The 26,827-nt window shown below is 54.3% G+C and overlaps 1 pseudogene; it reads left to right on the top strand.

Annotated features, from left to right (window-relative positions):
* Positions 1 to 15,348: 15,348 nt before the first annotated feature.
* Positions 15,349 to 26,547, top strand: LOC123052827 (3-oxo-5-alpha-steroid 4-dehydrogenase 2-like; annotated as a pseudogene).
* Positions 26,548 to 26,827: the final 280 nt, after the last annotated feature.

The following is a 26,827-nucleotide window of genomic DNA, read 5'->3' on the forward strand; positions in this document are numbered from 1 at the left end:
GCTGGGGGTGCGGCGCAGGGTGTTTGGGAGCAGCGACGTTGGTCGGCCGGGGAAGGAAGCCGGCGCTTTGTGCGTCTGAGGTCGAGGAGGAAGCGGTGAAGGTTGTTCGCCGGCGGACAAGGAGGTTGCTATGCAGCGGCTGAGGAGGGTGCTAGGGTGCGACGGTGGTGGGGATGAAGCCAACGCTCCGGTGGGTGGTTGGCGGCACCGCAGGGGGGTGGGGAGGTCATGGTGATGTTCGATCTGGCTAGGGTTTGATTTGGGGAACAATCTGGAAAGGGGATGAGACGAGCTTTTTTGTGAGACATAGGGGCTGAGACAAGTAGTAGAAGGAATTTGGGAATGGTCGGCCCGCGAATATTTTCCGTCTAGCACGCCTCTGGCACCTTCCCGCGTGTTTAGGCCCAAAAGATTTCACTTTCTGGCTTGCAGTACGTCTTGGCAGTTGGTGGGTCGTAACTCAGTTCTCCTGGCAGAAAACATGTGGCCAACCCGCGGCAGTTCGTATGCCCCGGTAACTTATCTTCTCCTGGCAGTTTATCTACCCATATTTACTTGTGTCGGCAGAAAGGCGATTCCCGGCAGATTATTTGCCCTTGATAAAGTATTTCTCCCGGCAGTTAACTACCCCTAATCAAGTGTTGTGGTGTAGTGATACTAGTGGGAATATTTCATTATAGAACTTGGCTTGTATATTCCGATGATCGGCTTTCTCAAATGCCCGAGGTCTTCTAGAGCAAGCAAGTTGGATGCACACCCACTTAATTTTAACTTTGAGCTTTCATACACTTATTGCATCCGTTGCATGGCAATCCCCACTCCTCGCATTGACATCAATTGATGGGCATCTACATAGCCCGTTAATTAGCCACGTCGAAACGAGACTATCTTCCTTTTTTGACTTCTCCATATTAATCTCTACCACCACATTCTTTTCCACCATAGTGCTATATCCATGGCTTACGCTCATGTATTGCGTGGGGGTTGAAAATGCTGAAGCGTATTAAAAAAATATGAATCAATTACTTGGCTAACACCGGGGTAGTGCATGATTTATATTTTGTGTTAAGAAAATGCAGCATGACAAGGCTATATGATTTTGTGGGGATAGCGTTCTTTAGCATTTATATTTGAAAGGCATGATTGTTTGTTGGTATGCCTGAGTATTAATGTCTTTATGTCAAATTATAGACTGTTGCTTTGAATCATTTGGTTCTAAGTATTCATACCATAGAACAAAGATTACATGATAGACATGTTAGGTAGCATTTCACATCATTTTTTGTTTTTATCATTTACCTACTCGAGGACGAGCATTAATTAAGCTTGGGGATGCTTGATACATCTCCAACGTATCTATAATTTTTTATTGTTTCATGCTATTATAGTATCAATCTTGGATGTTTTATATGCAATCATATGCAATTTCATATCATATTTTGGGACTAACCTATTAACCTAGTGCACAGTGCGAGTTACCGTTTTTTGCTTGTTTTTGGCTTTTCAGAAAATCAATATCAGAGTCCAAACGGAGAAAAAAAATTGCATTAATTTTTTTCTGGACCAGAAGGGACCCACGAAGGTTTGGGAAAAGTCCTGAGGAGTCACGAGGAAGCGACAAGCTCAGGAGGCGGGCCTAGGGGGCAAGCCCACCAGGCTTGTGGCCCCCTTGTGGCATCTCCTGGCCTCATTCCACCTCTATAAATTCCTAAATATTCCCATTATACCAGAGAGCCACCCGAAACACTTTTTTTGCCGCCGCAAGTTTCTGTTCTTCCGCGATCCCATATGGAGGCCTTTTCCGACACTCCGCCCCGGGGGAAATCGATTACAGAGGGATTCTATATCATACTTGCCGCCTTCCGATGATGCGTGAGTAGTTCACCACAGACCTACGGGTCCATACCTAGTAGCTAAATGGTTTCTTCTCTCTCATTGATCTTCAATACAATGTTCTCCTCGATGTTCTTGGAGTTCTACCCGTTGTAATCTTGTTTTGCGGTGTGTTTGTTCGGACCTGATGAATTATGGGTTTATGATCAGATTATTCATAAATATTAATTAAATCTTTTATGCATGATTATTATAGCATTGTATTTCTCTCCGATCTATCCGTTTGGTTTGGCCAACTCGATTGATTTATCTTGCAATGGGAGAGGTGCTTTGTGATGAGTTCAATCTTGCGGTGCTCAATCCTAGTGACAGAAAGAGACATGACACGTATTTGTATTGTTGCCATTAAGGATAAAAAGATGGGGTTTATTCATATTGCTTGGGTTTACTTTGTCTACATCATGTCATTTTGCTTAAGTCGTTACTCTATTTTATAATTAATACTCTAGATGCATGCTGGATAGCGGTCGATGAGCGCAGTAATAGTAGTAGATGCAGGCAGTAGTCAGTCTACTTGTCCCGGACGTGATGCCTATATACATGATCATTGCCTTGAATATCATCATAACTATGCGTTTTTATGTCAATTGCCCAACAGTAATTTGTTTACCCACCGTATGTTATGTGCTCTAGAGAGAAGCCTCTAGTGAAAACTATGGCCCCCGGGTCTACCTTTATCATACATAAAAACACAAAAATACCTTGCTGCACCTTTCTTTATTTTATTTTATTTTGCAATTTATCTATTTGCCTACCATTACGAGATTTGATCCTTGCAAATAACCTCCGAGGGGATTGAAACCCCCTTGTTTGTGTTGGTTGCAAATATTTGCTTTTGTGTGTGCAGGTGCTGCTAGCGAGGTTCTGTGTGGTTCTTCTAATGGATTGATAACCTTGGTTCTTAACTGAGGAAAATATTTATCTCTACTGTACTGCTTCATCCTCTCCTCTTCGAGGAAATCTCAACGCAGCTCACAAGTAGCAATGTCATATGCATATGTGGTGTGCTTCAGTTGTGGAGACCCGGGCACCACATGGATAAGCGTGTGAAGCCATAGAGCTATTTTATCTGCAAGACAGTCACTCACAAAGTGGATGAATGCCCCGTTGGGAAGAAACCACACATTTCAGCTAGGTTTGTTCAGTGCTACTCCAGGCCTTGGTTTTAACAACCTGGATACTCCAGATGTCAATTTTCAACATCTGGGGTTAGTTGGGAATGTTGTCATTGTCTTTATTCAGTCTGGTGACAGCAGGAACTGTCTAAGGAATTTGCAGATATTTATAAGACCAGGCCAATCAATGCCTTAGATAAATGGACTTTTCTAGTCAAATTCCCTCCTGAAATAGTAGTTGAAGAAGCTGCTTGATACCCCCTGTTTGGGCTGCAAAAGGAGAATGTTACTGTCAAAGTAGAGGTCTGGAAAGGTAATATTGAAGCTGAGGCCAAGTCGCAAGAAATTTGACTGAAATTGAGGAAACTCAATCCCAAATGGTGCGACTGGCACATTATGGACCAGATCATCTCCACCTTTGGGGTGCTCCTAGATGTGGATTGACAACACAACTTCTAATTTTTCTATGAAACTATTAGGGTCAGGATAGCATGCAAATAATACACCAAGATACCCGAGGTAAAAAATCTTGGGATTGATGGGAAGCATTTCAGGATCCAAGTTAAAGTTGAACCCCAGGCACACCAGCTGAGGATTCAAACCCTACAATCCCACCCGTTGACAATCAGGTGTCTATGGAAGCTGAAAAGGGTGATAACACTTTTGTAGAGGATAATGGATCTCACCGAAGTTCTCAGACTGCTCAGGCAGTGGGTCACACACTGTTGCTGTAGCAAACAACTCAGGAGTGCCAACCATGACCACTTTCACCAGTATGCTTTTGAGCCACCCAACCCACCTCAGTTGTCTTCTTTGATGTCTTTTCGAACATAGTTATGCGAGACCTGCTATTATTTCTATTTTCAGAACCATTCTTAAATGTTTTTCTCAGTGAGCTGATGTGTGAACTATTGTGGTTTCATTTTATGAATGGAGCCGGAGTACCTATTATTTAAAAAATGATTTTCAGTGTGTTCAGATTTTCTTTTTGGTGTGTTGAGATGGGAGCATGTTGAGGGGAGGAGGCGCGCCTCTCGTTTCCATCTAACTCTCGCACACCATCGGATGGCCCGGGCGTAGCGTGGAGGAGCTGGAGGAGGCGGTCGAGGGGCTTCGTGGGAAGAAGAATGCGGCGGAGACAGAGGAAACGGCGCTATGTTGGGACAAACCCCGAACTATCTCTTTCTCACACTCGCTCGGACGTAGGTGAAAGAAGAGAGACACAGATATTTCCGGCGCACATATGCCCCGCCACACGAACGCGCCTCGGCCGCACAAACAGCCTAATTTCTCATTGAGCACGAACTCTAGCTCGGCACATACCACAACAACGATCATTACAGACGAGAGAGGTTTTATACCCTATGCGCACACACAACCCGGCCACAACTCCACACACGCACTAACTGGCTGAACTTCCGGCCACTACTGCATCGTGATGCTTATCCTCTAATGACTGAGCCCACTCACAACTCTCCATGCGTAATGCTAGCTAACAAACCTCATCCAGCTAACTAACTAAATATGGCCCGGCTTTGTAGCCCTCGGGAGCAGAGTGCCCACGCATGCACCAACATGCGCAAACTGACTCACCCAACGTGACATAGACGCACGCAACACACCTAGACGTGGTTTACTCCTAACATACTTTTCCTAAACCACAACGTCGTCGTCGGAGTTGGTGTAGCTCCCGTCGTTGATGTCGCCACAATCGTGACCCAACCCGCGGATCCGACCTGGCGCACCGCCACGGACCCGACCTGGCGCACTGATGTCAGTCCTACCGTGCACCATCACATCTCCGGCGACATCGCCGGCGACACATGCCTAACGTCCCTCGGTGCCCCGCACGTCCCGTGCATACCCGACGAGACCGACCGCACCAGTGCGTCCCGCACTTCCGCGCGCCCCCGACGCGCCCGACCACACCAGACGCTCACCGCGCGCCGCCTCCGCATCCACCATGGCAGCCGTTAGCGGCAAACGCCGGAAGGATGTAGCCAAACTCGAGCACGGACTCGAGCACAACGGCGACATACGCCTCCTCCCAACGTCAACCGCACGCTCATCCGCGCGCCCGCGGTCCCGACGCACCCGACGCGTCCAGTGCGCACCCATAACACGCACTGGTCGCGCCGGCTCGCCGCCACGGCTTTTTGCCCTGCACCACTGCGGCCTCAACCGCAGCGCAGCACCTCCATACCGCCATGTCGCCGTGTGTCATTGAAGCCGCCACCACGCAGGTCCTCCGCAGCCTCCTCACCGTGCCGCCGCAGCCACCGCGGCCTTCTCGCAGTGCCGCGCACCTCCATAGACCGACACACGGCCCGGAGCATCGCGCAGCCGCCGGCGAACTCCGTCACCGCCGGCACGCCTCCGGCAAGGAGAACGACGCCCAAGATGAACCAGCTCTGATACCAATTGTTGGGACAAACCCCGAACTACCTCTCTCACACACTCGCTCGGACGTAGGTGGAAGGAAAGGGACACAGATATTTCCGGCGCACATACGCCCCGCCGCACGAACGGCGCCTCGGCCGCACGAACAGCCTAATTTCTCATTGAGCATGAACTCTAGCTCGGCACATGGCACAGCAACGATAATTACAAAGGAGAGGGGTTTTATACTCTGTGCGCACACACAACCCGGCCACAACTCCACACACGCACTAACTGGCTCCGGCCACTACTGCATCGTGATGCTTATCCTATAATGACTGAGCCCACTCACAACTCTCTATGCGTAATGCTAGCTAACAAACCTCATCCAGCTAACTAACTGAATATGGCCCGGCTTTGTAGCCCTCGGGAGCAGAGTGCCCACGCATGCACCAACATGCGCAAACTGACTCACCCGACTGACATAGAGGCACGCAACACACCTAGACGTGGTTTACTCCTAACACTCTGTGCGCTGAGCTGAACGCGGAGCGCGGTGCGGCGGAGTCCGCGGCGTGCGAGACCATGTTCATGATCGAGCGGCTGCAGCGGGAGAAGGCGGCCGCTCTCCTGGAAGCGCGCCAGTTCCGCCGACTGGCCGAGGGACGCGTCGAGCGCGACCGGCAGCTCCACAACGAGCTCGCGTCGCTATCAGCCCTCACCGGCGGTTACCTTGCCCTCCTCCATATTAGCCTATTGTATGCCGTAGCGTACGCGCTTTGAATAGTCTTCGCGTACGTGTACGTGCTCTAGATCGTGGCTACCAAGTAGTGGCGCACGTCTAAGGTAGTTGTTCATCCCATGATCTCCACTAGGCAGTGGCCGCTCCAAGCCGTACATATACCCCTGCATGTGATCAATCAAAGTGTAGTGCAATTCTCCCTACTCTCTCCTCTCAACATGGTATCAGATACCCCCGACCAGAACCCCTTTGCTCCGGTCGCCGATTCCGCTTCCGCCATGGACGACATCCCCGTCCTCACCCCTCGTTCCTCGATCGACAGTGCGGCCTGCGGCCTCAACGCCGCTCCTCTCCAGCACGTCGCCCCACCCGCGCCGGCCGCGCCCGCTGCGCCGCCTCCCTCCTTTCCCTCCGCCATCCTCCAGACCATCGACATCCGTCGCCATGTTCCTGTCGTACTCGATCTCCTCGCCGGCAACCACGCTCAGTGGCGGCGCCACTTCGACACGGTGCTCGGCATGTTCGGACTCCGTGCGCACGTCGATGCTGAGACGGTTCCTCGCCCCGACGACCCCGAGTGGCAGATGGCCAACCACACCGTCATCCACTGGCTGTATGCCACCATCTCGCCGGAGCTCCTCGATGCGATCATGCAGCCCGAGAACACCGCGCTCACGGTCTGGACCGCGGTCGATGGCATCTTCCGCGACAACCACCTCGCTCGCGCCGTCTACGTCGATGCCGAGTACCATGCGCTTGTCCAGGGCGACCTGACGGTGATGCAGTACTGCACCAAACTCAAGTCCTTCACTGATCAGCTGCGCGATCTTGGGCAGCCCGTGACGGAGACGCGCCAGATCTTCCACCTCCTTCGCGGCCTCAACCGCCAGTTTCACGCCGCGATCCCCCACATCACCTCGCAGGTGCCCCTGCCCTCCTTTCTCCAGGTGCGTTCGTTCCTTCTTCTGGAGGAGCACCGTGCGGAGCAGTCGGCGCGCCTGCAGTCCTCCCACGTGCTGGTCGCCGCGCGCGGGGTCGCGCCCCCTTCGCCCGCGCCGTCCACCGACAACAACCGTGGGCGGGGGCGCGGACGTCGCCGCGGCCGTGGCAACGGTGCCGCCGTTCAGGCACCGCCTGCACCCAGCCCTGCACCGCGCCCGCCGTCGGTCCTTGCACCGGCGCCCGGCGCTAACTCGTGGACTGGCCTCGTCCAGGCCTGGCCAGTGGCATGGCGCGCTCCCGGCTCTGGTGTGCTGGGACCCCGCCCTGGCATGCCCCCTCAGCAGGCCATGTTTGCGGCGCCCCACCAGCCCGCGCTCCCGCCGTACGGCTACGGCGCCGCTGGCGCTCCTGGCTACGGGGCACCCACCGGCTATGGCCACCCAGGAGCTGGTCCGTCCTCGCTGCCGTCCCCCGCCTGGGACATGGCCTCGCTCCAGGCCGCACTCCACAATGCCACCGCCGGCCCGTCCTCCTCTGGCACCACGCCGGAGTGGTACCTCGACTCGGGCGCCGCTACGCACATGAGCTCCTCGCCTGGTAACCTCCTCTCTGTTCGCCCCCATCTCTCTGCCTCTCAGGTTATCATCGGCAGTGGTGACTGCCTCCCGATCATGCATGTTGGTACAGGCTCGCTTATTGCTGGGACCTCTCCTCTCCAACTCCGCAATGTTCTTGTTTGCCCCTCTATCATTATAAATCTTCTCTCTGTTCGTCAATTATGTCATGATAATCCTGTCTCTGTGGAGTTTGATCTTTTCGGTTTCTCTGTCAAGGATCTTCGAACCAAGGTGGTGATTCTCCGCTGTAATTCCGGCGGCGACCTCTACCCTGTGGGCTGCGCTTCGTCGTCTTCCTCACGGTGGTTCGCTGGCTCCGTCACCACCGATCTTTGGCACCAGCGGCTTGGCCATCCAGGGCGTGCGTCGTCTGCTGCTCTCCCGTTCGAGTTCTGCAAGACATCGCCCCATGTCTGTCATGCCTGCCGTATGGGCAAACACACTCGTCTCCCGTTTCAGTCGTCTAGTAGCACAAGCATGTTTCCCTTTCAGCTTTTACATCTTGATGTATGGACCTCTCCCATTGTAAGCATCTCTGGCTATCAGTTCTACTTAGTTATCCTCGATGATTACACGCATTATGTATGGTCGTTTCCTGTCAAACACAAGTCTGAAATATCCCAAATACTCCTTGAGTTCTTTGCTTATGTGCAGACACAATTTCAGCTCCCCATCCTCGCGTTGCAGACTGACAATGGGCGCGAGTTTGACAACTCCACCACTCGTAGTCTCCTCGCTCGCCATGGCACTCACTTCCGCCTTACCTGCCCGTACACGAGCCAACAGAACGGCAAGGCTGAGCGTGTTCTCCGCACACTCAACGACGGGGTTCGCGCTCTGCTCATTCATGCGTCTATGCCTGCCCGTTTTTGGGCCGAGGCCCTCAGCACCTCCACTTACCTCCTTAACCGTCGCCCATGCCGCACCAGCTCGCCCTGCACGCCGCATGAACTCTTGCTTGGCGTCGCCCCTGACTACTCGCTGCTCCGCGTGTTCGGGTGTCTCTGCTATCCCAACCTCACATCCACCTCACGCCACAAGCTTGACACACGCTCTGCGGCCTGCGTTTTTCTCGGGTACCCCCCGGATCACCGCGGCTATCCCTGTTTCGATCCCATCTCTCGCCGTGTCGTCACGTCGCGCCATGTGGTTTTCCATGAAACAGTGTTCCCCTTTGCCGTCCCTGTCTCCCCTAACATCGCTGCGCCGCCTGCACCGTCACCCTCTGTCTTGCAGGTTCCGATCGTTGTCGGGTCATCCATTGCGCGCGCGCCGCCCTGTTCAACTACGGCGGTGCGATCGCCACCCGACGGCTCTCCCCACGCCTCACCTCACGCGGGAACCCCGCGTTCCACCACAGTCGTGGGATCGGCAACGAACGGCTCCCTCCATGCCTCGCCTCGCGCGGGAACCCCGCGTTCAACCACGAGCGTGGGATCGGCGACGGACGGCTCCGCGCGTTCCCCTCCCAGCGCGCCAAGTGCGGATTCAAGCTCCGTCGTCCGATCTTCTGCGAGCGGTGCTGCTTCCACTGCGTCCAGCGCGCCTTCTTCCTGCCCAAGCACGGGGGCGCCTGCTGCGCCTGTCGCCGCTGCTACTTCGTCACCACCGGCGGCCCCGCGGCCGATGGTCACCCGCGCTCAGCGCGGCATCTTCCGGCCGAACCCATGCTACTACGACGCCGCGCCTGCTGTCACCACCGCCGAGCCCTCGCCAATTCCCCGTTCTGTCCGCACTGCGGTTCGGGACCCCAACTGGTTCGCCGCCATGCGCGACGAGTATGACGCGCTCTTGCGGAACCGTACTTGGGAGCTCGTATCGCGGCCTGCCGGTGCCAATCTCATCACCGGCAAGTGGATCTTCAAGCATAAGACCAACGCCGATGGCTCCCTCGCCCGCTACAAGGCCCGATGGGTCGTGCGTGGGTTTCGTCAACGCGCCGGCATCGACTACGGCGAGACATTCTCGCCGGTCGTCAAGCCGGCCACCATCCGCACCGTCCTCACCCTGGCGGCGTCGCGTGGCTGGCCTGTGCACCAGCTCGACGTTTCGAACGCCTTCCTGCACGGCAACTTGGAGGAGGAGGTCTACTGCCTCCAGCCCGCTGGCTTCATCGACAGTGCGCGTCCACACCACGTCTGCCGCCTCTCCAAGTCCCTCTATGGCCTGAAGCAGGCGCCTCGCGCTTGGTTTCTCCGCTTTGCTGGCTTCGTCAAGATGCTCGGGTTCACCGCCACTCGCTCGGACTCCTCCTTGTTCACGCTTCGCCACGGCTCGGACACGGCGTACCTGCTACTCTACGTGGATGATATTGTGCTCACCGCGTCCACTCCGGCCGTGCTTCGCCGCGTGGTCGCCGGCCTCACCAGCGAGTTCGCCATGAAGGATCTTGGGCCCCTTCACTTCTTCCTCGGCATCAAGGTGACGCGCACTCCCGCTGACTTCTTCCTCTGCCAACAACAGTATGCGGACGAGGTTCACGATCGCGCCGGCATGGACACATGCCGCCCCTCGCCGACCCCGATCGACACCAAGAGCAAGCTTCCGGCCGCTGACGGCCCCCGTGTGGACGACGCCTCCGCGTACCGCAGCATCGCTGGAGCCCTGCAGTACCTCACCATCACCAGGCCCGAGATCGCCTACGCCGTGCAGCAGATATGCCTACACATGCATGATCCCCGCGAGTGCCATCTCGCGCTGGTCAAGCGTGTGCTCCGGTACGTCCGCGGCACGGCTCACCTCGGCCTCCATCTGCGCGCCTCCGCCACTCTGGATCTGCGTGCCTTCACCGACGCCGACTGGGCCGGCTGCCCCGACACCAGGCGCTCCACCTCGGGCTTCTGCGTCTATCTTGGCGACGCGCTCGTCTCCTGGTCCTCCAAGCGCCAGGCGACGGTGTCGCGCTCCAGCGCGGAAGCCGAGTACCGCGGCGTGGCCAACGCCGTGGCGGAGTGCGTCTGGCTCCGACAGCTGCTCGGCGAGCTCTTCGCGCCGGTCACCAAGGCGACTCTGGTTTTCTGCGACAATGTGTCTGCAGTGTACCTCTCTGCGAACCCAGTTCACCATCGATGCACGAAGCACGTGGAACTGGACATCCACTTCGTTCGCGAGCGCGTGGCCCTCGGCGAGTTCCGTGTTCTCCATGTGCCCACGCGCCAACAGCTCGCCGACATCATGACCAAGGGGCTGCCGTCGGATGTGTTCTCTGATTTTCGCTCCAGTCTTTGCGTCGCTGCCGCTGACGATGCGACTGCGGGGGTATTAGCCTACTGTATGCCGTAGCGTATGCGTTCTGTATAGTCTTCGCGTACGCGTACGTGCTCTAGATCGTGGCTGCCAGGTAGTGGCGCACGTCCAACATAGTTGTTCACCCCATGATCTCCACTAGGCAGTGGCCAGCCGCTCCAAGCTGTACATATACCCCTGCCTGTGATCAATCAAAGTGTGGTGCAATTCTCCCTACTCTCTCCTCTCAACACTCCACGCCCACGGCATCCGCCCCGCCGACGAGAACTGTTACCACGAGGAGGAGCGTCCCGGAGAACACATCGAATCGGAGGTCTACAGGGAGAGTAGCGGCACCGGCGGCGAGAGTGGCATGAATGTCATGGTGGTCAAGAAGTCGGTCCCGCCGCCTCCTGCGGAGGAGTTGGAGTACACGAAAGACATGGGGTGCGCGGCCGCGACCAAGGCCGTGGCTGTGGAGTACACGGAAGAGGAGCGCGTGGATGGTGCGCTGGAGCTGTACGCGAGGGTGGAGGCGCTGGAGGCAGACAGGGCGGCCACGCGGAGGGAGGTGGCGGCGCTGCGAGCCGAGCCAGCGCGAGAGGTGCTAGCAAGGGAGATGGCACGGCGCCTGTGCCGTGAATCCGCGGCCGTCACGATGGTGCACAAGCCGCGTTTCTCCGTGCTCGCCATTTGCAAGGTACTGTACTTACTATTAGCATCATTAGAAGACCTGCAGCGTGCATGTATCTGTTCCACGACTCAGTCTTTCTCTGACACTACTAGTATTTCTCCAGTTCACAATGTTTATTTTGTAGTAACTTCAAATTCATTTAATTTCTACAGTGGTTCTTCTCCGTGATCCTAAAGAGCAATAGATGTTTTACGGCCAGGTCCGCACAAGTGGCGCTTATAATAAAAAATGTTCTTGTGTCTTTGAGTGGCAGTTTTCTCACCATGGAACCTGGGCGAACGTTCCCTGAATCTCTCAGGCTGACGTTTGGCCTGTCGTCGGCACTCGGCATGCTTCTGCTTCTGGAGAGATTCACCGCTGCACTGCACCGCCGCCGGCGATCATTGTTGGACTCATAGCAGCTGTCGATAGGTGGCTTGAATCTTTGCATAGCTTTGTCTAGTTTTTTCTTCAGAATATCAGGTGCGCCCACTGACCAGACCACAGGCTCTTTTCATGACGTAACGAACACTCCTTGCATGTTGGTTGTAAAGCTTTCCATCACGGAAGGATGTACTAACAAGAACTAGATGATACCCGACGTGTTGCGACGGGAAATTAAGAAATGATTTATAGAGATATGAACAAAAAATATAGCAGAAACAAGATAGGTACGGTGGGAGCTTAGGACCAGGAACCAGCCCCAACCAGCCCCCGCGCCGCTGGCCACTCCGGCCGCGTCGGCCACCAGATCCCGGCGCGCGCCGGATGCGCCCCGGCGCCAAAAGCCACGGGGCGCTCGCGCTCGTCCAGATCCTCCGGCTCCGCTTGCTCAAGCCCGCGCTGTAGCGAGGGATGGGGCCTGCCGGCCTCGGTGCCGGGCCTCGTCAGATCCAGCGGTCCGTCGGTGGTGCCGGTCTCTCCTCGTCCTCCTGCTGCGTCAACAGCTACTTCCGCCTCCCCGCCGCGAATCCTGCTCCGGGGCGAGTGCTCCCACGCCGCGAATGCCGATTCCACCCCGGTCTCTGCGCAGTCCCCTCCTGCTGAGCGGCAACGGCTCAAATCCATCGTGGTTCGGCCTTCCCCCTGCACTAGCCCTTCCGCTTCGGGGCCTGGAGACGGATGGACGAAGGTCCAGTCGCGCAAAGATCGCCGCCTCAGCCGGCGCCATGATGGCGGCCTCGGCCACGCCCCACGGCTGCGCAAAGGCCACCGGCCTGTCTTCAATGCGAGCACCGGGCGGGAGGCCTTCTTAAGGCGCTTCCGGGGGCTCTGCTTCAGATGCCTCAGCACCGAGCACCGCCGTGTAGATTGTAGGGATCCAGTCCACTGCATCGACTGCAAGCTTCCAGGCCACATTGGCAAAGACTGCCCGGGCAAGAGGGGGCGCGCTCCTGCGAAGGCGCAGCTGGGCTCCTGCGTGGGTCGTGGCCCGGTTTGTGAGCGCCTTCGCTTCCCCTCGCCGCCCCAGACGGCGACGAACAAGACGATGTCCCACCACACCGACCCGTCGCGCCGGCCGCGGTCCGGCCACAAGGTGGTGATCGAGTCGCCGGCCATGGAGCACCAGATCTTCCAGCTTCGTCGCCACGCGGTGCTGCTGGTCTCCTCGGAGGAGCGCCACGCCGCCAGCCCCATATCGGTGGGGCGCGCCTTCGACACACAGATGCGCACGCCGGCGCATCTCCTGCGGGTCACGTGCCACGACCTGGAAGACTTCCTGGTCCACTTCGAGCTGCCGGCGCACCAGGACAACGCCGTGCACCTGGGCTCCATCAACGTCGACGGCGTCATCTTCGACATCAAGCCGTGGCACGAGGACGACCACGCCATGCACCAAGAGTTCCTTCTTCACGTTCGCGTCGTCATCGAGAAGATGCCATTTCACCTCTGGTCGCTCGAGGGGGCGGCCGAGGTCCTGGGCGACAAGTGCATCATCGACCGTCTCGACAGCCGCACCCAGGAGCGCGGCCACACGAAGACATTTGCGTGCTGGGTGTGGGTGTGGGATGTGGCATTCATCCCCACCCGGCACACCATCTGGAGGGCGGCGCGGGGCGCTGGCCATGTAGAGGCCATGCTGGGCTACTCGCCGCCGAGCCGGGAGGTGGCGCCGCCGCCGCGCACGCGTCCGGCGCCATGACATGCTCGTCCACGTCGACCCCCGCGGCGCCGTTCGGCGGGAGGGGCAGGCGGCCCATAGGGCAGCAGGAGCAGCCTCGGCTGCTGGGTGGCCAGGTACGGTGGTGGCGCCGGGAATGGCGCTGGGTGGCGCTGCGGCTGGAGCGCGGCCGGGCGGCTGGAGGCGCCGCGGGTGGTGCCGGTGGCGAGGGCGGTGTGGATGGCCCGCGCCTTCACCTGCTTCATCTGTCGCTCCTCCAAGCGGAGGTACGCAACGAACTGGTGAAGGACGGGTTGGGGATGAGGCTGAGGTTCGCCGCGGCGTTGCCGAAGTCCTCGTTGAGCCCGACGGTGAGCGTGCTGAGGAGGAGGTCATCATCGATTTTCCGCCAATATCGCGGAGCTCGTCAGCGAGAGTCTTCAGGCGGCGACAATAGTCGTCGACAGAGTTGTTGTCCTGGTGACATAAAAAAAGCTCTTGCTACAAAAAAAACGCGACGCTGGAGCTGGTTGTCGATGAAGAGCCCGTTCAGCTTGGTCCACACGACGCAGGCATCGTCACCGTCCGTCACGACCGTCTGGAAGAGGTCCGGCGAGATGGTGAGGAAGAACCAACGGATAATCGTGGTGTCGATGGTGGACCAGTCATGGAACTCGGGGACGAGGCTGGAGTCGACGGTGCCGTCCACGTGGTCGATGAGGTGATACTCCCGAAACACGAGGAAAAAATAAGTCTTCCATGTGTAGTAGGAGGAGTCCGCCAGCGAGAGATGAACCGGCACCCGCTCGAAGATGTTGAGGTTGCGGATGTCGTTGACGTCGGGAGGGTTGACGTCGGCGAACGGGTTGGAGTTGGTGGACGCGGAGGAGGTGACGGACGACATGGCGGGAATGGGACGGCGCGGGCGACTCAGACAGCTCGGGTGGAGCGGTGGCAGCAGACGACTCGCACGGCGGCTCGGGTGGATCGCGCGGGCGGCAGCAGCGGCTCGGGCACATCCGACGGCTGGCAAGCGGGATCAAAGCGACTGGCTCGGGCGAAGCAGGCAGCCGGCTCGGGCGAAGGACGGGTAGCGGGCGCGCGGCTGGCTCGGGGTAGCGGTCGCGCGGGCGGATGGAGGGATCGGGTAGCGGGCGCGGCTGGCTCGGGGTAGCGAGCGCGCGGGCGGGCGGATGGATCGTGTAGCGGGCGGCTGCCGGCGCGGAGGGCGCGCGAGCAGCGTCGGCGGGGTGGCGGCGGCGTCGGCCGGCGCGGGGAGACGGCGGCGTGGAAGCGAGAAAGAAACCTAGGAAACTGATACCAGATATGAGATTATGATTGCACGATATATTACTCTTCATGTATAGACACGTATATATGATGCGTAAAGATGAGCTACGGACTTCAACTAGACAAAGAATCAGGAGGCAGGTCCAATATACAATATACGTATAATACATATACTCAACAGTGGGCTCACGACGTCTTTTTCACATCACGAAAATGACCAAAGTAGTAAGCCGCGTGTATGTATAGGACGGCCGTACGTGTGTGCATATGCATGCTGCCTGCAGAATTAATTCGCGCCGTTCGTTTCGGGTGGGTAGAGCAAAGATACGCGTGTGCGTGTGCTGTGTCTCATGCATCCTCCATCATAACTCACTCCTTAGGCTCCCATGACTCCACGTCTCATGGGCAACCACCTGAGCATAAACCAACGGCCTGAGTACCAAGGAGATGCGCAACGCAAGGGTCGATCCAGGGCTAGCTCCTACACCAAGGCCAAGTAGACGATCGAGAGAGAGAGATGTGGCCGTCGTCGCTGCTGTACCCGCCGCCGGCGTCGGCCTTCGTGACGGCGGTGTCGGTGGTGTCGTTCGCGTCGCTGGCGTCCGCAGGCCTCTCCGAGCTCCGCGGCCAGCACATGGCCTACTCCAAGTTCTGGCACGTCGTGTCTGGACAGCAGCAGAAGAAGGGAGGCACCGGTGGCGCGCAGCTGTCGGGCCGTGACGGGATGCTGGTGGCCTACGCGCCGGCGCTAGTCGCCGCCGCGGCATCTTTCGTCGTGCCGGGTACCGTGGAAGGGCTGCGCGCCGAGCTCCTCGCTGCCGCGCTCGCCGTCCACTTCCTCAAGCGTGTCTTCGAGGTAAAGGTCTTGCTTCAAGAATTCTTTCTTAAAGACACTCTTTTCGGGAAAAAAAAATACTATTTCCGTCCCGAAATACTCAATACTCATCGAAGAACTAGATAAAAATGGATGTATATAAAACTAAAATACGTCTAGATATATCGATTTATCTAACAAGTATTTCCGAACAGAGAAAGTACTAAGAGAACTGGCCTTTAGATGCCACCAAAACTATCGCAAATCATGTACTTCAACGATGTTTTTTCTTAGACCGAGACATGTTATAGAAGTGGGGTTCACATCTTGGACGAGAATTGACATGAAAATTAGGAATTTTAGTGCATTTAGGTCAATCCATTGTGGTGACACATGAATTTGAGTCAAATTTAAACAAAATCCAAACTTATTTCATCAAACTTTATTTGAATTGGAGTTGAATATTTTCTCTCTTTTGACTGAAAAATGGGAAGCAAAATCAAGGAAGAGAAATCTCTGTTTTCAACAAGGTTCAATGGTAGTTGAAAGAGGACGGGGCGTCGACCCGTTGGCTGGGCAGCTGAGGTTGCTGCCAGCCCACCCGAGTTCGAGTCCCGGCACGCACGGACGCGCGGTGCTCACGGAGTTTCTCCTATAAAGAAAAGCCAACGAGGGTTAGCCCTTGGGTTGGTCTCATTTTTTTTTCAATGGTAGTTGAAACCTGAAAGAAAAACCCGAGGACTAACTTCACAATAATTTGATGATATCCAATTTTTTATAGGTTTATTGAAAACAAATCGTGTTCCAGTAGAGGCATGAATATTGTTCCATTATAATCTAGTACTTCCTCCATTTCAAAATAAGTTTCCTGGTTTTAGTTCAAACCACTACTTAATTTGCTCTTCTACATGGTACTCTTCATCCACCGCTACAGTGGGAACATGCCACTCAACACGGCGCTCACCATCTCCTCTAGCTACCTGCTCAGCGCCATCACCATGATCTACGCGCAGCACCTCACCGTCGGACTCCCTGACCCTACAACGGACCTCCTCTACCCAGGCGTCCTCCTCTTCGCCATTGGCATCGCCGGCAACTTCTACAACCACTACCTCCTCTCGCAACTCAGGAAGGGAGGTGACGACGATACGGGGTACAAGATCCCCAAAGACGGGCTCTTCGAGTTCGTCACCTGCCCGCACTACCTCTTCGAGATCACCGGATTCTTCGGGTTCGCGATGATCTCGCAGACGGTTTATGCGCTCGCCATGGCCTTCGGCACGGCAGCCTACCTCGTCAGCCGAAGCTTCGCCACCCGGAGATGGTACGAATCTAAGTTCGAGGAATTCCCGGCGAGCATCAAGGCTCTGGTGCCCTATATCTTGTAGTGAGCCAGCTGTGGGAGCACGGACTCCCTTTGGAAGGATATGTTTGCTTGACCCTAGAGTCGTCTCCGGTGGTAGGCCGGATAGTCTGGCGCCTTTATTGTTAATCCCCGTAGGGACCGCATACCCCGGACCCGGGGCGGCCGAAGTTTCACCTTGGGACGTTGTCTCCATTATCCTATGTCGATCGAGCGAGATCCTCCGGGACGACACCTCGATGTCGTCCACCCTGTTGGGTGAGGAAGCTTGTGGAGGCGTCTCGTTTTCCATCATCTCCGTAAGAAGATCCCCCAAATAGGAGGATTGTTGAGGAAGACTGTGTGCCGGACTGCAAAAACATGTATTCTAGATGTCACCCTGGTAATAGGAAAAGGAACAAGATATGTTTAAAACACCTTTGTTCGCTTACGATTTGGCTGAAGGCTTGTCCTTATGGAGGAACTGTGCGACAATGTCGCCTTCCGAGCCGAACCGCCTGACAGGGGCGTCTTGCCTCGCTTAGGAGCCTTTACCTCCCAATCTTCGGAGGCAGCCCTTTTCTTACCATGGGGAGAAAGGATGTCAGCTCCTCCTTCTCTTTTGTCTTCGGAAGAGGGAGCCTTAATCTCTCCGGACATAGTGTTTGGTGTACCTTCAGAATGGAGGCTACCTTTGGCTCCCTCGCTCTCCTTATTGTCCTCTTTCACCGGCATCTGGTATGGTGCTGGTACCAGCATCCTTGTTAGCACGGGACTAGCTGAGTCTTCAGGAAGGGGAGCCGAACACCTGATTCACTCTGCCTTCTTTATCCAGCCCTGGAAGAAGATGGTTCTCTCAGTATCTTATTATGAAATGTTTAACTGAGCTGTGTTCGGGAGTCGAGTGCTTACCAAGGTATTCAGATGGTTGCAGTCAAGGCCGATATCCTCTGTAGTATCCGGCCACTGTTTTCGTGTCCCGAAAAATAACTTCCGCATTCCTCTATGCGTCATGCCGAAGAAGTGCTAAAGGGTTCGTGGTCCTTCTGGATTGAACTCCCACATGCGGAGGGGTCGTCGCTGGCACGGGAGGACCCGGCGAACTAACATTACTTGAATCACGTTGATGAGTTCGGTGTTCTTCTCCAGGAGACTCCGGATGCGGCTCTGTAGAGTCTGCACTTCGTCAATTGATCCCCAGTCCAACCCCTTATTGACCCATGATGCAAGCTGAATTGGAGGGCCAGATCGGAACGCAGGTGTAGCTGCCCACTTGGTACCACGGGGTTCAGTGATGTAAAACCACTCCTGCTGCCATAAGTCGGAAGATTCTATGAAGGATCCTTTTAGCCAAGGAGCGTTTATGAGTTTTCTCATTGTAGCACCACCGCACTCCGCTTGTTTCCCATCAACTACCTTCGGCCTCACATTAAAGGTCTTGAGCCACAAGCCAAAGTGTGGGGGAATACGGAGGAAAGCCTCGCACGGGATAATGAACGCCGAAACGTGAAGAAAGGAGTCCGGAGTTTGATCATGAAAATCTAGCCCGTAATAGAACATGAGCCCTCGAACAAAGGGGTGGAGAGCGAACCCTAGCCCTTGGAGGAAGTGGGAGATGAATACAACCCTCTCGCTGGATCTGGGAGTAGGAATAACCTGCCCTTGAGCAGGGAGCCTGTGGGGGATTTCCGCGGTCAGGTATCTTGGCGCCCGGAGCTTCGCGATATCCTCCTCTGTGACAGAGGAAGCCACCCACTGACCTTGAGGGCTGGGTTCGGACATGACCGGGAAGCTTGAAGCAATCGAACCTTGGGTGCTGGAGCTCGAGGTTGGAGAGGTTGAGGAAAGGTTTGGCGTAAAGAAGCAAAAAGGTCTTAGTCCCTTTATAAAGGCAATGAATATCGAACGCCTCCTCCTGAACCTTAAAACCTGCCTATTCTTAAGGAATCATACCAACCGGACGGTTGGAATACCCACGCGCGTGTTGATGAGGATCCCATAATAAGGGGACACGATCTCTGCTGCGACAAGACGTGCCAATGAAACCGCGTCTCGGAACGTGGAGCGACAGGCTAAAAAATGGTTCGATATAATAACCGAGTGGTGACGTGGTGTCACGCTATAAAAAGTTGCCAGTGGATTGGACTCGTGAAATATTATACTCTCTGCGATGGTGTGTGGTTCTTGTTTTGTAAAAGCCAGACACGTTCGTTGTGTTCGAAGACTATGTTGGAGTATTTGGAGAAGGAACCCGCCTTGCAATGCCGAAAACAATCTGCGCACCGGACACCTCGCCATTGAAGACTGGTTCAGGGGCTACTGAGGGAGTCCTGGATTAAGGGGTCCTCGGGCGCCCGGACTATAGTACGTGGGCCGGACTGATGGGTTGTGAAGATATAAGACCGAAGACTCTCTCCCGTGTCCGGATAGGACTCTCCTTGGCGTGGAAGGCAAGCTTGGCGTCCTGATATGAAGATTCCATTCTCTGTAACCGACTTTGTACAACCCTAGTCCCCTCCGGTGTCTATATAAACCGGAGGGCTTAGTCCGTAGAGGCAAGAATAATAATCATAGTCATACATGCTAGACTTCTAGGGTTTTAGCCATTACGATCTCGAGGTAGATCAACTCTTGTAATACTCATATTCATCAAGATCAATCAAGCAGGAAGTAGGGTATTACCTCCATAGAGAGGGCCCGAACCTGGGTAAACATCGTGTCCCCTGTCTCCTGTTACCATCGACCTTAGATGCATAGTTCGGGACCCCCTACCCGAGATCCACCGGTTTTGACACTGACAATAGGGCTTGCCACCACGCAGTGCCGGCTGGAGTCTGTACTGCGTGAGTACAACTCCGCCCACGGCTTCACCCTGACTGGCGAGGGGCCCAGCCGGCTAGAGGAGGTGCAACGCTGGGGCAAGACATTAGCCAGATGCTGGGTGTAGCCCGACCCACCTACAGCTCCCCCGTCAAGAACATGAGGGCGGAAGATGATGTGAGGAGTTGCTGCTGCAGCAGCATGTTCGCGATCTTCTGGCTACCGCGAACCAGCAGCAGGCACAATCGGTACTGCCTCAACAGTCATCTGCTTCTCACTCTGGGACCCCTCCTCTCGAGCTGGCCGACCGGCGGGCGGCTGGGGCCCCTCAGCCGACACAACAAGCATCTTTGTCGGACGGCAACAAGAAGCCGGCTGCGGGGCAACCGGAGCAGAGGTATCCGCGACCCGCCGACTGTCAGCAGCCGTGTGAACGAGCCGGCTGTCGGAGCACACCACTGGCCGGCACGGCAGCCCCCACCTGCACATTGGGGCCAGCCGGCATTCGTAGGGCCGGCTGCGCGCCCTGCGATAAGTGAGCGGCTGGGGCCGCGGGCCCCTCATGACGAGCAAGACGCTCGCCACCGTATCGAGCGGCTGGCACGGTCCCTGGCCTTGAAGGGGGAAAGTTCTACCGGCCCGACATGCTTCGAGCCGCACATTCCTGAGGAACCATTTTCCAAGGGCTTCACGCTGGTGTCCTGGACTAGGGGGTACGAACCTAGTTGGCCCACAGTCCATGGGCCGAGCTTATGGCCCACCGACGTCACAAGGGAGGACAATAGAAGCCTCGATCTTATACATGACCAAGATGGACTCACCCAAAGACTTGGCACGTACTTCAAGGACTACTTCGCCTGTCGGCATGTTTATCCCTAGTTGGCAACCGACCATGTGTAACCCTAGATACCCAGCACCTATATAAGCAAAGGGGTTTTAGTCCGTAGAGGGATGATCACAATTTACCTACCTTAGGGTTAGAACTCAACATACGAGTTCGAGTTAGATCAAGCCTGTACTCGATACATCATCATCAATACAATCAAAACAGTACGTAGGGTTTTACCTCCTCGAAAGGGCCCGAACCTGGGAAACTAATGTCTCCTCCGTCTCTTGTTACCCATTGATCCGAGATCGACAGCTTGGGGCCCCCAACCCGAGATCCGCCGGTTTTAGTACCGGCATTGGTTCTTTCATTGAGAGGCCCGCTGTGTGATTGAAAAGGATCGATGGCTCGCCTGCAGACATCAACTGTGGTGACACCTTCGTCCGTGGTCAGCTTTTTGCTTTCAGCAACACCGTCCTGCACGCCAATTCGATTGGCCACCTCGACCGCGTCAAAAGCTTCATTCTGAACCAAGTCATCATGTTCAAATGTTTCGAGTACACCGCCGACTCCCACAGCGACCTCGCCCTCTTTGCCTGGATGCCAGATTGGCCTGCGAACTCTTCAGACACACTGGCTTTGACCCCGCAACTGACCCATAATCCGGTGCTCAGAATGGATGCCTCATCAGAGCTAGCGTCGAGTATGGGTCTGGCCATCGTCGCGTCAGACGCGATTTCAAGCGTAGACCCGATTGCTGTCTCATCAGATTTTGACCTCGAGTCAAGTCCGAACTTGGTACCGGCATTAGATTTGAATCCATATCTCTTCGCTGGCCGACTATGAGTCAACCCTCGCCAGCCACAACTCTAAGGCAGCCAAGCAACCCACAGAGCATATTTCATTTCGACCTGGCTTACAGACAGGCCATGGATCAAAGAGATCTCTCGCAGATAAACGAGATCCTAGACCGGATTTAGAATCTAGTGATCTCGTCCTCGGTCTATGATAGGATCGGATGTAAAGATGATGCTAGGGAAATTTACATCCCACCCACCACTCACCTAGTCCTACAATCAAGGACTTAACTGACGTCCTGAACTACGCCTCCGATGAGGCAGCTGATATGGATGAAAATGCCAATGCTGCATTGGGGGCGGCATTTTCAGGGGTCACACCCCACACCGACAATTGGGCCTCGACGTCTACCTATGATGTTTATATGGTGGACACGCTGAAAGATCCACCCAGACGTCGACGCCCTCGTAGGCGACCAAAAGGCACTGGCAGGGGCAACACCCAGACCAACAACATGGCAGCCACGACTGATGGCCCCACCCCTGACAACGTCGACGACCAGGGAAATGGCAATAACGCCACTCCCGCTCAGATCGGCAACAGGGACCCCAAGGATCCCAAGGCTGAGGAGAAAAGTGATTACCTTCCTGAATTTGAGGAGGATGTGAGCCTCGGACCCCAAGACTTCATTGTCCCCGAGGACCCGTACGAGCAAGAGGGATTCCGGCAGCGCCTCGCTGCAACCACCAGGAGCATAAAGAAAAAGCAGCAGCAACTTCTCGCTGATCAAAATACGCTTAATGACAAGTGCATAGAGATGCACGCAGTTGATCAAGATCTTGAGGCACGATGCGAGGGGCAAGCCAAATCCTACCAACATCGGCATTTGCTTCTTGACTTGAACAATGAAGTAGCTGAGAATGTGCCAATTAGGCACGACCGAGCTGATCAACCCAATCTCCCTTCTAGGGGGCGAGAGTGAGACAGGCCGACAGGGGAAAACAGAAATCCTCTAATGATACCTCGCCGTGAAGGCAACGACCCAATCCATTACCCCGAGTCGAACAATTTGCGAACGCAGTAAAACGCAAACCTGGTTCTAGCTCGATCCATTTATGGATCACAAGGACACGCGCCTGCTACATAGGTCAGCTACCAGGCCTGGTTGGACAGGTATGGGAGGGCCCAGGAGCAAGCATATGCTCGAATGCCAACCAATGTCTGGGATGAGGTGGTTCCTTTTCCAGTGCCCCACACACCTGATATGCTTTACAAACAAGGTCATGGAGCATCAGCTCCTCGAAGGGTTTAAACCCATCAACATCGAGGCGTACGATGGAATGACTGACCCGGCTATGTGGATCGAAGATTTCCTCCTCCACATTCATATCGCTAGTAGAGATGACCTCCACACTATTAAGTACCTTCCGGTGAAGCTCAAGGGATCGACAAGGCATTGGCTCAACATCTTACCTGACAAATCTATCGGGAGCTAGGAGCAGCTCGAGGGTGCCTTTCGAGTAAACTTCCAGGGCACCTACGTCTGATCTCCAGACACCAATGACCTCAGCCACATCATTCAACAGCCTAGCGAGTCGGCCAGGAAATTTTGGAATCGGTTCTTAACTAAAAAGAACCAAATAGTTGTTTGTCCTGATGCATAAGTGATCGTCGCCTTCCGGTATAGTATCCGGGATGAATGGTTGGTATGATAGCTCATATAGGACAAGCTAAGAACCATGGCAGCCCTTACCTCTCTGATGACCTGCTTTTGCGCAGGCGAGGACAACTGGCTGGCTCACAGCTCTCATGGCAACGAAGCTGGACCCTCGGAGGTGCGCGATGGCAACGGCAAGCCTAGGTGCAATAAGAACAAGCGCCGACATAAAAATAGCGGCAGTGATGCCGTGGATGTAGCGGCCAATGCTGGCCAGAAAAAGAAGCCCTTTAAAGGAAATAAGGACTGTCCTAGCGCGCTCGACAAAATTCTCGACAGGCTCTGCCAAATTCATGAACTTCGGACAAGCCGACCAACCACACTAACCGGAATTGCTAGGTCATCAAGTAGGCCGTCAAGGTGGCAGTCGAAGGCCAGAGCAAAAGCCAGTCCCGCAGCGACGATGAGGATGAACCTCGGAGGCCGAGCAACGAAGGCCAGAAGCAGTTCCCTTCCGATGTCAAGGATGTGAATATGATCTACATCACCCACATCTCAAGGAAGGAAAGGAAACACGCACTTCGAGATGTCTATGACCTAGACCCTGTAGCTCTAAATAAAGTCCTTGGTCGGCTTGCTTGATCACTTTTGAAAACGCGACCACCTGATAAGTCTCCAACGTATCGATAAATTTTGATTATTTCAACCTATTATATTATCAATTTTGGATACTTTATATGCTTTAATATGCAATTTTATATCATTTTTGTGAACTAGCCTATTAACCTAGTGCCTAGTGCCAGTTGCTATTTTTGGCTGTTTTTGGTTTTCCAGAACATCGGTACCAAACGGACTCCAAATGCTATGAAACTTTTTGACAATTTTTTTGGGAGAAAAGAGACCATGGAGGCTTTGGGAGGAGACCAGACGACATACGAGGAGACGGCAAGGCAACAGGGCGCACCTTGGGGGGTAGGCGTGCCCTGATGCCTTGTGGGCTCCACGTGGCTCTGTCTGACCTAATTCCACTTCTATAAATTCTCAAATATTTGGAAACCCCCAGGGAGCAACCCGAAACAATTTTTCCGCCGCCACAAGCTTCTGTTGTTCCGCGATCCCATCTGGAGGCCTTTTCTAGTACTATGTCGGAGGGGTAATCGATCACGGAGGGCTTCTACATCAACCTTGCTGCCCTAGCAATGATGTGTGAGTAGTTCACCACACACCTATAGGTCCATAGCTAGTATCTAGATGGCTTCTTCTCTCTCTTTGATCTCCAATACAATAATCTCCCCGAGCTTCTTGGAGTTCTATCTAATGTAATCTTCTTTTGCGGTGTGTTTTTTGGGATATGATGAATTGTGGGTTTATGATCAGATTATTCATTGAAAGTAATTGAGTCTTTTCTGAACTTTATTATGCTTGATTATGATAGCTTTGTATTTCTCCCCGATCTATCCGTTTGGTTTGGCTAACTAGATTGATCTATCTTCAGTGGGAGAGGTGCTTTGTAGTTGGTTCAATCACTACTGTAGGATGTTGCTAATGCAACACTACAATCAGAGACCCTTCAACGAAATTGTGTGCGATGCATTAATCGCAAAAGTTGGTGTAAGAAAACTGTCAAAAATGATACGAATTGTTTGCGATAGCGGAGACATCAAACACATATAGATTAGAGTTGCGTGGGCGATACGTGGTATACAGTTCACTCAAATGAACTGTTTGTGATGAGCGTAACAACATAAACGGTCAGCCATATGAAGGTGTGTGCGATATGCAGCATACATTTCAGTCGGATTAACTGTTTGTGATTAGGCAACACAACAGAAACGATCGACCAGCTCAACGTGTGTGTGATAGACGGCATACAGTTCAATCGGATAAACTATTTGCGATGAGCGAAAACAACAGAAACGGTCAGCCATATCAAGGTGTGTCTGATAGACGGCATACACTTCACACAGACAAACTATTTGCGATTGGCCACAACAAACAGGAATGGTCAGACAGATCAAGGTTTATGTGCTAGACGGGCAGACATTCTAATTAAAAGAAGTGTGCGTGATGGGAATAACGAGCGTGCACATTTGATGGAACAAGTCGTGTGCTGACATCGCCGATTGCGGTGCATCCTATGGTGCAAACGCCATGTACGCATCCGAGAATGTGTGGCCATGTTACGCCATCCGGGAATCGTGTCGCACTTCGAAACTAGAACTGTCAATAAATTTTGAGCTTGCTTCCTGTCACTTTCCAAATTACCATGCTATATTTAATTGCAAACATGTTCACACCGATCAAAACCTAAACGGTTTCCCACGTAGCAGCTTATTACTAGATTTTAAATACTACCTACTCCAAGATGACTCCTCCTCAATTCCTCATCAACAAAAACAAACAAGTCTTTCTTCGTTGTTCCTTGCGTCTGCCATGACCCGCATGAGTTACAGGTCGAGAAATTACTAGGGAGAGGCGAGCATGGAAGCGGAAGGACGAGAGATGTCCCGCCTCGCCGCAAAAGTAGCCGACATGTCCCGCTGCACCGCCGAAGCAACACAGAGGTCCCGCCATGCCGCCGAAGCAGCACAGAGGTCCCGCCATGCCGCTGAAGCAGCACAGAGGTCCAGCTGCACTTTGAAAGCAGCACAGATGTCCTGCCGTACCGCGGATGCAGCAGAGACATCCTCCCGCATCACGGTGGCCTAGAAAGATCTCTCGTGGGAAGGCGAGTACTCTCACAGGTGCATGTGTGCTACGCTCAATAACATGATGGATCAGATCTATGGTTGGGTGAAGCTGCAGGAGGAGATCAATGCCTCGTTTGATAATGCTACCGGCATCTTCCGGGGACTAAGGGATGACAACGCAAAGCTTTGCACTGAGCGCGACCTGCTAAGGGCGAAGCAGCACGAGGAGACCACTGCCTTGTTGAAGAAAACGGGCGTCATCGTCAAGAAACTTATGGACAAGAATGCCATCCTCCGCATCGAGTGTCAAAGGCTGGTGGAGGAATCCGTGGCTGTTGCCAAGCAACATATTCAGGACATGAAAGAGATCATCGCCGCTCGCAGCGAGAACTAGTTGTGGAGGCGATGAAGAAAGGTGTTGGAGGAACTCGCGCCCTGCAGCAACGCATCAAGAAAGTAGAGAGCAGTGACCCAGATCATTGCTTGCGTCTTCCTTCTTCTTTTGCCCTTGTGTCTTTCGGGCATTGGCGCATGTGGCGTTTTTAATTATCTTCCTAAATATGTAATACAATTATTATCCATTGCCATCGTCATTATATTTATATCAGTCTTGCTAAGTCTCAGTCGATGCTATATATGTCCGTCAGATCTTACATCAAGATCCGTGCAAAATTTTCTTTTCGGATTTTCTTTTCTCTCTCTTAAATCTTAGTCTAGTGAGACATAGCCACACCATTAAGCGCCTATAAAACAGGGGCTCGGGCATGATTAATCGAGAATTTGGGAGAGAGGTGGGCGGAGGATGGAGGTCAAATGGCTCGCCTACCAATAAGCATGCATAGGGGTCTACTCACACGCCTCCCGTACTCAAATAGCTACCCCGCACGGCGCCTCCTGGCCAAT

Source organism: Triticum aestivum, chromosome 2D (genome assembly GCF_018294505.1).
Source record: "Triticum aestivum cultivar Chinese Spring chromosome 2D, IWGSC CS RefSeq v2.1, whole genome shotgun sequence".
In the NCBI taxonomy this organism is placed as follows: domain Eukaryota; kingdom Viridiplantae; phylum Streptophyta; class Magnoliopsida; order Poales; family Poaceae; genus Triticum; species Triticum aestivum.